General features: G+C 44.7%; 2 long non-coding RNA genes across 3 annotated transcripts; both read right to left on the reverse strand.

Annotated features, from left to right (window-relative positions):
• Position 1: 1 nt before the first annotated feature.
• LOC112960667 lies at positions 2–905 on the reverse strand. The gene is made up of 2 exons (XR_003251815.1): positions 812–905; positions 2–100 (listed from the first exon to the last, which is right to left on the reverse strand). It is a non-coding gene; the product is annotated as an uncharacterized LOC112960667 (long non-coding RNA).
• Positions 906–3,958: 3,053 nt separating this feature from the next.
• Positions 3,959–7,115, reverse strand: LOC112960668. 2 transcript variants are annotated; one of them, XR_003251816.1, is made up of 3 exons: positions 7,031–7,115; positions 6,472–6,638; positions 3,959–4,003 (listed from the first exon to the last, which is right to left on the reverse strand). It is a non-coding gene; the product is annotated as an uncharacterized LOC112960668 (long non-coding RNA). The 2 variants fall into 2 exon arrangements; XR_003251817.1 differs by having other exon boundaries at positions 3,972–4,003; positions 5,824–6,638.
• Between the last annotated feature and the right edge of the window lie 2,396 nt (positions 7,116–9,511).

Genomic DNA, 9,511 nt, shown 5'->3' on the forward strand with positions numbered 1-9,511 from the left:
CCTGAATCTTCGCCTTGACATTCTCAATGGTGTCGCTGGGCTCAACCTCAAGGGTGATGGTCTTGCCAGTCAGGGTCTTCACAAAGATCTGCATGTTGAACTGCAAAACATGCAAATTTCAGCTTCAATTAGCTTGTGAAATAAACAATCACATAACCTTTATCCACCTGAAATAAAAGTCACTTCTGCTGCCTCACATCTAAGAAATTTAAAATTTCCATTTTAAAGGAAACCTTCTATTAATCCAATCACTTCTACAGGCATTCTCGTGTTTTCTGCTCTCAACCATTTAAACCTCCTTTCGAGTCTCAGGCTGCTATGTTTGCCCCCCTATAAGAATATTTCTGAAAAGGGAGCTCTTGCCCTCCCTCCCTCACATCACCTGCCCACCGATCACCAGCTTCTGGGTACCATGGTGCCCCCCCCCCCCAAATCCCCGCAGCAGTGCGGCAGAGCAATGAGCCGCGACCCGCCCCCAGCAGCTGCTGCGGAGCCTCACCAAGGCGCATCGCACCAGTGGCCCTGCCCCGCTTCCCCCCCGAGGCAGTGACTCAGCAGCCTATTTCCGGGGAAGAAAACGACGATAACCTCCACCATTTCACTCTGCTACTACTCTCCCTATCAAAGCAATTCGTTTTTCCTCCTTAGCCCCCAACGATAGCGTTTAGACAAACCGAAGGCTCTGTACACACTCCTGCGCCAATCAAAAATACTGCCCGCGAATACCTATTCCTGCTTTCTACCTCCCTACTCAAGAAAAAGAGCAATACTGCACTTCCAGCCCCCCACACCTTCCCACCACTCGACTCACGTCTCCGGCCCTGGGACTTGCTCGCCTGCGACACAAATCTTCTTTCCCGCAGCTGTTATCTGCCCGGGTGACGCAGACCCACCCATATTTATACRGTTTACCTCAGGCAGGTCCCGCCTCCTCTATGGTGACGTGTCCCTCCGCCGCTCAAAGTAGTCCCAAGTAAAAGACCACCGCCGTGAAAAATACTCGTCTTTGACCCACTCCGATTCCTCTTCAAAGGGACAAGGGGGTCCTGTATATTTCGTGTGAGAACTCGGACCCCCGAAAATCGAGAAATTTCTCAGGGCGCGGATGAATTTCGAGGTGCGGTGAGGTGGGGATAAGAAGCACAGGAAGTTTGCTGACGGTAGGCGGGATTTTGGAGGCACTCGGAGTTGATTGGTGCAGAAGTAGGAAAAGAGGGCATTGATTGGTTGATGGGGAAAGAGGGAGGAGGAGGGAAAAGGAGCTGTGAGGAAAACTCTGGAAGATTCGGGTGCTGCTGGGCGCTGATTGGTGCGCAGTGAGGTAAGCCCTGTTGCTAGGGTGGGCCGCTGTGCGGGGGCAGATTTTGCTGGGGAGGAGGCGGTGTGCGCATGCGCGTTCGTTCTGCTGGGTCTGGGTGGGGGCGGGGAGGTGCGTTGTGTATGGCGGCGGCGGCGGCGGCGGCGGCGGCGGGGGAGAGAACTCGGGACCCTGTCAGGACTGGGACTGGGACGGCTTCTTTAGGCCGTGTCTCAGCCCCAGGCAGTGCTTAGGGAAGAGTCTGGAGAGGAGAGGGTGAACGGTGCTCTAGAGAAGGATGGTTTGCCCTTGGTTTGTGCTCTGTGTTGACCTACAGAGTTACCACAGTGTCTGCGCCCCTTCCCCAGGGAAACGTAGCATGGAGTATTTACTGCTGCGTTCTGGAACAGTCTGTAGAGCTAGCCCTGTTTTACATGGCTGTGAAGAAAGGCCAGGAAGAGCAGAAATTAGTTAGCCAAGCTGGAAAATGAYGTTATTCAGAAATGAGTCGAGTATTTGTGGCTCCTGGCTTGTCACCCTCGGTACCGGCTGAGTGTGCCTCTGGTCACGCGGCCCATTTCCTGAACTGCCCTTTGAACCAATTTCAGCAGCCTGACAACTTAATCTGTTAATGCGAGGCTGCAAAACAAGCCTCTGATGAAATGCTGACATTTGAAATTCAAACGGCTGTTTACTTGTCTTCAGAACAGGAAGCCGATCGGGAACAACTTCCTTCTGTGAGCTGAAGTGGAAATGCTTTTCATGTTAATTAAACTTCATTATACCTTTCAAACTGGCTTTTAACTCATTTTATATCGTGTTATATCTGCAGTATGCCAAATCCAAAAAGGTTTTCATGTGGTACTGCTTAAATTGGGGCAAGTTCCTTCAGTGAACCCAAATGAACTTGCTCGTAAATCCTCTACTCCCAAAGCAGGCATGTGAATAGCAGGATTGAACACAAAGTTATACATTGTATGTGTTTCTCTTGATTAAAAAAAACACCTTTGGTTTTCTTTCCCATAACAAGGCTTGCATCTATTAGGGCCTCCCAGTTTACAGTGAAAAGGGAAAAAAAAATCATCCAAAACACTAATTGTTCACAATGTAAAAATAGGAAGAAAAGAGAGGAAAATGTCAACTAGAAAAGTTCAGAGACAATTCTGTGGCAATAACCGACATCTGAAATATTCAGCTACATAAATGTAAGCCAAATTGTAGATTTAAGCAATATTACATTTGTTTTCTTTATGCTGCCAGTTTTGCTTGGTGCTTCTAATAGGTTTGTTTTGTTTGCATAGCGCCAAAGTAGCTAAATGTTTGACCCAAGGCTGGCCTGGGTATGCTGCCCATCTCGCACGGTGTGCCAGAGAACCTTGTGTCCCCAGCCAAACAATACCTGGGAGTCATGAAAGGAAGGACATGAGTAAATAAAAGTGATGTTTAAAAATGTGAAAGGCCAGATCTGCCAAGCTGGAGATTAAGTGCAGGCTAATCCAAAGGCCCAGGCTTGGGCACATCAGACTTTTAATAAGGATTTTACCGTGCATTTCTTTCTGTTTGTTTTTTAATCTCCTCTCTAGAGCTCAGGGAAGCATAGTGCTTAAGAGGGCTGGAGGAAATATTAAGAAGGAGGAGAAATTTCTTTCTTTTTCTTTTTCTTTTTTCTTTTTTTTTCTTTCATGTGCAAACCAGAAAACACAGGAGTCCCTCCTTATTTCTTCTAAGTATGACTAAAACCTATGACTAAACTGCTCTCACTATTGTTGTTCATTTCACACAGAATCACAGAATGGTTGAGGTTGGAAGGGACCTCTGGAGGTCATCTGGTCCAACCCCCCTGCTCAAGCAGGGTCACCTAGAGCACCTCGCACAGGATCGCGTCCAGGCGGGTTTTGGATCCCTTCAGAGAAGGAGACTCCACAGCCTCTCTGGGCAACCTGTTCCAGTGCTCTGTCACCCTCACAGGGAAGAAGTTTTTTCTCATGTTCAGATGGAACTGCCTGTGTTTCAGTTTGTGCCCGTTGCCTCGCATCCTGTTGCTGGGCACCACTGAAAAGAGTCTGGCTCCATCCTCTTGACACCCTCCCTTCAGATACTTGTACACATTAATAAGATCCCCTCTCAGTCTTCTCTTCTCTAGGCTAAACAGGCCCAGCTCTCTCAGTCTTTCCTCATAAGAGAGATGCTCCAGTCCCCTAATCATCTTTGTAGCCCTACGCTGGACTTGCTCCAGTAGCTCCATGTCTCTCTTGTACTGGGGAGCCCAGAACTGGACGCAGTACTCCAGATGTGGCCTCACCAGGGCTGAGCAGAGGGGGAGAATCACCTCCCTCGACCTGCTGGCAACACTCTTCCTGATGCAGCCCAGGATACCATTGGCCTTCTTGGCCACAAGGGCACATTGCTGCCTCATGCTTAACTTGGTGTCCACCAGCACTCCCAGGTCCTTCTCTGCAGAGCTGCTTTCCAGCAGGTCAACCCCCAACCTGTACTGGTGCATGGGGTTATTCCTCCCTAGGTGCAGGACCCTGCACTTGCCTTTGTTGAACTTCATGAGGTTCCTCTCCGCCCACCTCTCCAGCCTGTCCAGGTCTCTCTGAATGGCAGCACAGTCCTCTGGTGTATCGGCCACTCCTCCCAGTTTTGTATCGTCGGCAAACTTGCTGAGGGTGCTCTCTGTCCCTTCATCCAGGTCAAAATTTTCTGTTTAAGTATTCAGAACAACAGATCAGAATAAAGTCCCAAGAAGATGAGGTCTACCATGGGCAGTTCTTTAAATACCTTCTCATTAATGGCTTCTGAAAAATTCATTCTTCAGGGAAATGTCATTACTCAAAACAAGCACAGGCAGCAACATGCTCACATTGAATGCAGATTCCATTTTTAAAACAATTATGGATGAAATTTGTCAAGTCCATTCAAAAAGCCCCATTATTTTCCTTGGTTAACCTACTGTCAAAATTGCTAAACAAAGATTTAGGTTTTGTGCACACAACCCTAGGGTCTAGCAGGATTAAACTAATCTCCACAGACTGCAAACGACACTACGCAGGCCACCATTAGCATTTTGCAACCTCCGCTGATCGAATTCATTTAATTTCCCTAACTATTAGTCTGCAACGACTATCTACGTGCCTGTGCAGAGCCCGCCATTTTTGTTTGCAGATGGATATAGAGACCTTCTTACTTAAACACCTCTTTTCTTCCTCCTTGGCTTTTTCTGTGTGGTAAACTCATGTGCTCAAAGTGTTATACACATGACATCTGCACAGATTCTTTACAGTACTTTAATGATATTTATTATCAAGCTGAAAGGTATTTTTTAAAAGTCAAAAGACTGTGTTTATGCATCATGGGCCAGATTCTACCTCGTTTTCCTACACTGCATGTACAGAACAACCTCCCAAGCTGGAAGTGAAGGCCCTGTAATTTCATCCATGGCAGAATTTGACCTTTACCTCAGAATTTCTTCAGAAAATATTCTACTACCTGAATTTGATACAGACAAAGGAGATCTATCTGTTTGTCCTTAATGTTGTGCTAACTGTTGTGGTTATACAAAGCATATGTATTTAACATATATATTCCCCTTTCTCCAATAGTTCTAGGTGAATAATAATGATCAAGCAGCTGACTGTGAACTGCATATAAATAAATGCGAAGCTGAAAAACAGAAATCCAGATCCTGTGACTGGCCTGACTGCACAGGTGGTTCCAGCATTTGCCAGGGCATGGGGCATGGGGCCTGCGGCCTGCAGCTGGGAACACTTACTCCTTGCTATGTGGTTTCAAAAGTAGGTCATTGGGCAGGAGTACAAAGCAACCTACTTTCAGAAGAGAAGAAGCTGGGGTCACAAGAAATGTTTCTGATAATTTTGTACATTCTGGAACACAAGCTGTTGGTTTATATGTACACTGATGTCTTARCAACAGCATATCATTTCTGCATGGGCAATGTCAAATGAAGCAATCTATTTATATTTAGCTACAAGGGTTTAACCTGGGACAGGCAGCTAGTCAGAGGATTTGAATATGTGTAGCAAGTTCAGTTCTTTTCCTCAGATTATAATAGGACTACTTGCCAAAGGGAAAAACAATGTATATTCCTGTCTCACAATATTACTCACACCTGCCTTAGGTCTCTCTCGCTGTGTATGACACGTGATAATTATATTTACCTCTTTACATTTGTGAAGATAAAATAATATTTTTAACATGCACTCTTCTCCCCAAACCCGTAACACTGCAATAAGGCCCAGTCTCAGCTGAAGTTCCACCACAAGACAAATACAGCTGTGGCGTGTTACTGCTTGTCCTTGTACTGTCAGGCTCAAGAGTTACAAAAATATGAGTCACAATTCAGAGCACCATGAGATTGCTTTTTATATCATGAGCTTACCAAAAAAAGACAACTCTCTGAGTTCTTCTGTTTAATGCTAATGCTAAAAATACCTTAAACTAACAAAGTTTTTAATAAGCTACTAACTTCAGGAGCTGAAGGCTTAAGAAAAACAAATACATACCCAGATCTGTAGTAAAATTAGAAGACTAAGCAATACTCATTTATCTCCCTGTTAGTTTAAAGCATAGTTCGACTTTGCAGGACACATGAGATACAGCTTTGTTTTAAGATCTGGGCTGCCGTTGTAAACATGCTTGGGCACATCAGGCTGAATAGGTCTAGATGACCCAGAGGAAAAAACCTAGCTGTGTGACTAATTATGCCAGCACTCGTATCATTGCTAGGACAAATTTTGCAAGCGTGGGATATTTAAGAAATATCTGCACAAATTAAGTTTAAGAATGCCTAAAGAATTGTAATGAGAAATTAGATCAGCAGAAAGGGAACAAGAGAAATAGCGACTGTTCAGGCTTATGCTAGAGAAGCTGGGACTACTGGTTTTGAGACCCACTTAGAATCATCTGCTCTACATTTCTTCTAAAAAAACCTGCTCTTAAAACTAGATTTGTAGAAAACAAACATAGACTGTTTATCTCCTTTGGCTTTAAAGTGTTTAGAAAACAACATTTAGCAATTCTATATGCTTGTGATTTAAGAAAACTTAAAGGTCATTTTATAAAGACACCAGTAACCTAAAAATACAGGTTTGTTTCTGCATGTTATGCCAGTGAAAGCTACAATAAATAACTAGTTCTATTCTAAAAATTACTTGTCTGCATCTTCTCAGTCTGTTTATCTCCTGCTTGTGAGTCTTTTGGATCTGATCCAAACTGCACTGCAGTGAAGGAAGTCTCTTTGTTCATGCTCTCTGCGTCTGAGCCAATTTAGCATGTAGTTTCTGCGGTGAGGTTTTTCAGCAGCATAGCAAAAAAGCACCTTGAAAAACAGAAAGATAGAAGGAATAAGACCTAGAATGTTTTTAATCAYTATTAATATATATATTTCAATAGAACCTCACTACCTAGTGAACAAGAACAAATACTGCCAAAGCTACTCTGTACAGCCTCTGTCCATTGGCCCAGAGATGATACTTGTGGCCTGTATTTTGTCTTCATATTTTTCAGATCCAGCTTGGATCCCTTAATGGTGAAGAGACTGTCCAGAATACTTTCCCCTCCAAAATATTAAAGACTAGAATCCAAGCGCTGACACTTTTCTCTACTGCACAAATTGTATGGTGTTAACTACCCCAATTCTTTTAAGTATGGTGTTAGTTATACACTACTTTTAGTTCCCTGCTTGTTAGATGAAAAGAAAAATATCTTTACTTCCTAATTTCTCTTTAGCCCACAGACATGTAGCTGCTTTCAGTGCTTCTGCAGTGAAAATGCCCTTACAGGCAGAATCTCCACGCAGGCTGCAGGCCAGATCTGCATAGCTGAGTCACTGTTACACAAGCAGAGCAGGGATGGCACAGAAAAGTACCTTTGTACTTTAGCACTGAACCACGTCAGCTGTCAAGGGGCCTGAACTCTGAATATCATAAGACACCTAGAGAACAAACAGTGATTTACTGGAATTTTCTTCCTCGTCCTTCCCATCATCTTTCTGAAAATAGTAATTCCTCCTCCATTTTGTCGCTGAAGCTTAAGAGCAAACATTCTTCATCAAGCTTTTGGCTTCTACTAATATTTGGCAAACACTGCATCAGATCTGGAAGTAATCAACTTACCAGTGAAAGGTGTTAATTCTTTGGGCACTGGGGAACGGTTGATGCCCAGGTACACTGACAAYACAGTGTGCAACCACTGAGATCTAGGACTTGCAGTCAGAGTACCTGTGAAACACGCCATTACCCAGACACCCACTATAAAGCCCTTGTATCATTTATTTATGCGAGATCCAGTTTTGAGCTTTAAGAGTGCTTTGTAGTAAAAAAGGACAAATGGCAAAAAGGAGAAAATATTTTTTACTATGACCTTCTGAAGTAAGCCTGCATTTAGCTCTTCCAGCTGGTCTTGCAGTTCTTTGTCTTGAAATGTCATTGGGGAACAGAATTTGGCTTCTCAAAACACTTTCTACATTTAAAATATGGTGAACTGTTTCTGGAGCGGAGCAGAGAGTGACAGGTTCCCAGATACTACCCAGACTGCATTTTCACTCTGGTTTTCATACCAGAACCCCCTTTTGAGAGTGTACAAGTGCCAGTGGCTCCTATACAGCAAAGGGGAGGCAATTGGTGTGAACTGATCAGTAACCAGCCCCTAAAATTTGTTCTGACTTTCAGTTTAGTGCAGTTATTCTTTTTGGAAAAGGACAGACCACTGCAGGCCATACCCGCATTAAAGGCAAATGAAGCCGTGCTGTAAACTGCACAGACTCGATTCCGGTTCATGGTCTCTGGTTTTGCCTCCATGACTTTTCCTCCTGGAATATAAGGTGACTCATGTGGAATCTAGTGTGACTAAAGAAGGTCTAGGAGTGGTTCAGATCAGGAGCTATGGACAGACGTTCTGGCATGGGTCAGAATTTGTCACGTAGAGCATATTAAAAATGGTTCCATTAGGATGAGTAACCAGCACAGAGCTTCACATGAGGAATAACAGGAAATTGTAACTCAGTGCCCTTTCTGGCCATTAGAAGAGAGAGGTGCTGAGCCATGGGGCTGTTATACCAGTCCTGTCGTGTGCCATCTCAGTAGGCAGCCTACACGCTGTAGTGGCACCTGTTTAAAGCTGTTTTCCAGGTCAGAGCGTGCTGATAGTTGTTTCATCATTGCCCAGTTGCTTTGCTGTATTCACGGCCAAGATGTCATTGTAGGTCAGGGAAATGACCCTCCAGGACCCCTTCTACCCATTACCAGCCTGGCAGCTTGTTTACTTCTTTCTCTGCTTCCCTTCTTAAGCCCAGGAAGACATTAAGATCTACTAAAAATACAAGTTTTTGATTGGGGTTATAACTCAGGCAAAATAAATTTCCACTCTTGAATGCTGGCCACAAAGATTCAGCCTCACAGTGTGTTTTTTTTTCTTACCAAACATGACTCGGACCCCAAGTTCTTACACTTCTCCCCTGCATTGACAGGTTTTACTTGAGAAACAGCTTTGTCTTTCAGATGTTCAAACATAAGCTTTTGTAGGTTGTTATTTACCACAAGAGAGGTGCTTTCACATTCTCCTACGCTTTATAAAAAAAAAAAAATACTGGTATAGACTATCTTAATTGTTTTCCTTTTTTACTTTAAGACTTTGGCCACAGAATTTGTGAAAAGTTGTCGAGTGGGAATCGCGTTCAAGCACGTTTGTCTGGAAGGCGGCTGTTGTGGTTTCAAACTGCAGGAAGGACAGGGACCAAACACACTTCTGAAGGTGCCTACTGATAAACGGCAGAGCTGTGGAACAGCAGCCCTGTTTCTAGAGGAAGGTGGGCGCATAGCAGGGATGTGAAGCACTATGCTTTCAACAGCACCTGAAGTCTGCAAAGCACCTTGACACCCTTCAATATGTGAGGCATCGTATTTATAACTGATGCAAACACCTTATGCTAATGCTCGTAGAATAATGCTAGATGACTGGCATTTCTACCCTTAAAAGCTACTGTGCAAGCCAGGAGATAGATGTACTGAACTGGGCTTCCTGCAGATCGGCAGCTCGCACCCACACCTCCTTCCCATGCACCTGGGCAGGCGGCAGCGGGGGGCCCCGGTCCCACGGGTGCGATGGAGCCCGGTCACCCGCCGCCCCGGAGTCCCGGTGCGATTCGGGCGCTTTTCCTCCGCAAAAGCGTCGCGCCTTTGCGACCGCGGCGTC

The sequence above is a fragment of the Apteryx rowi genome, unplaced genomic scaffold (genome assembly GCF_003343035.1).
Source record: "Apteryx rowi isolate R43461 unplaced genomic scaffold, aptRow1 scaffold_99, whole genome shotgun sequence".
Lineage (NCBI taxonomy): Eukaryota > Metazoa > Chordata > Aves > Apterygiformes > Apterygidae > Apteryx > Apteryx rowi.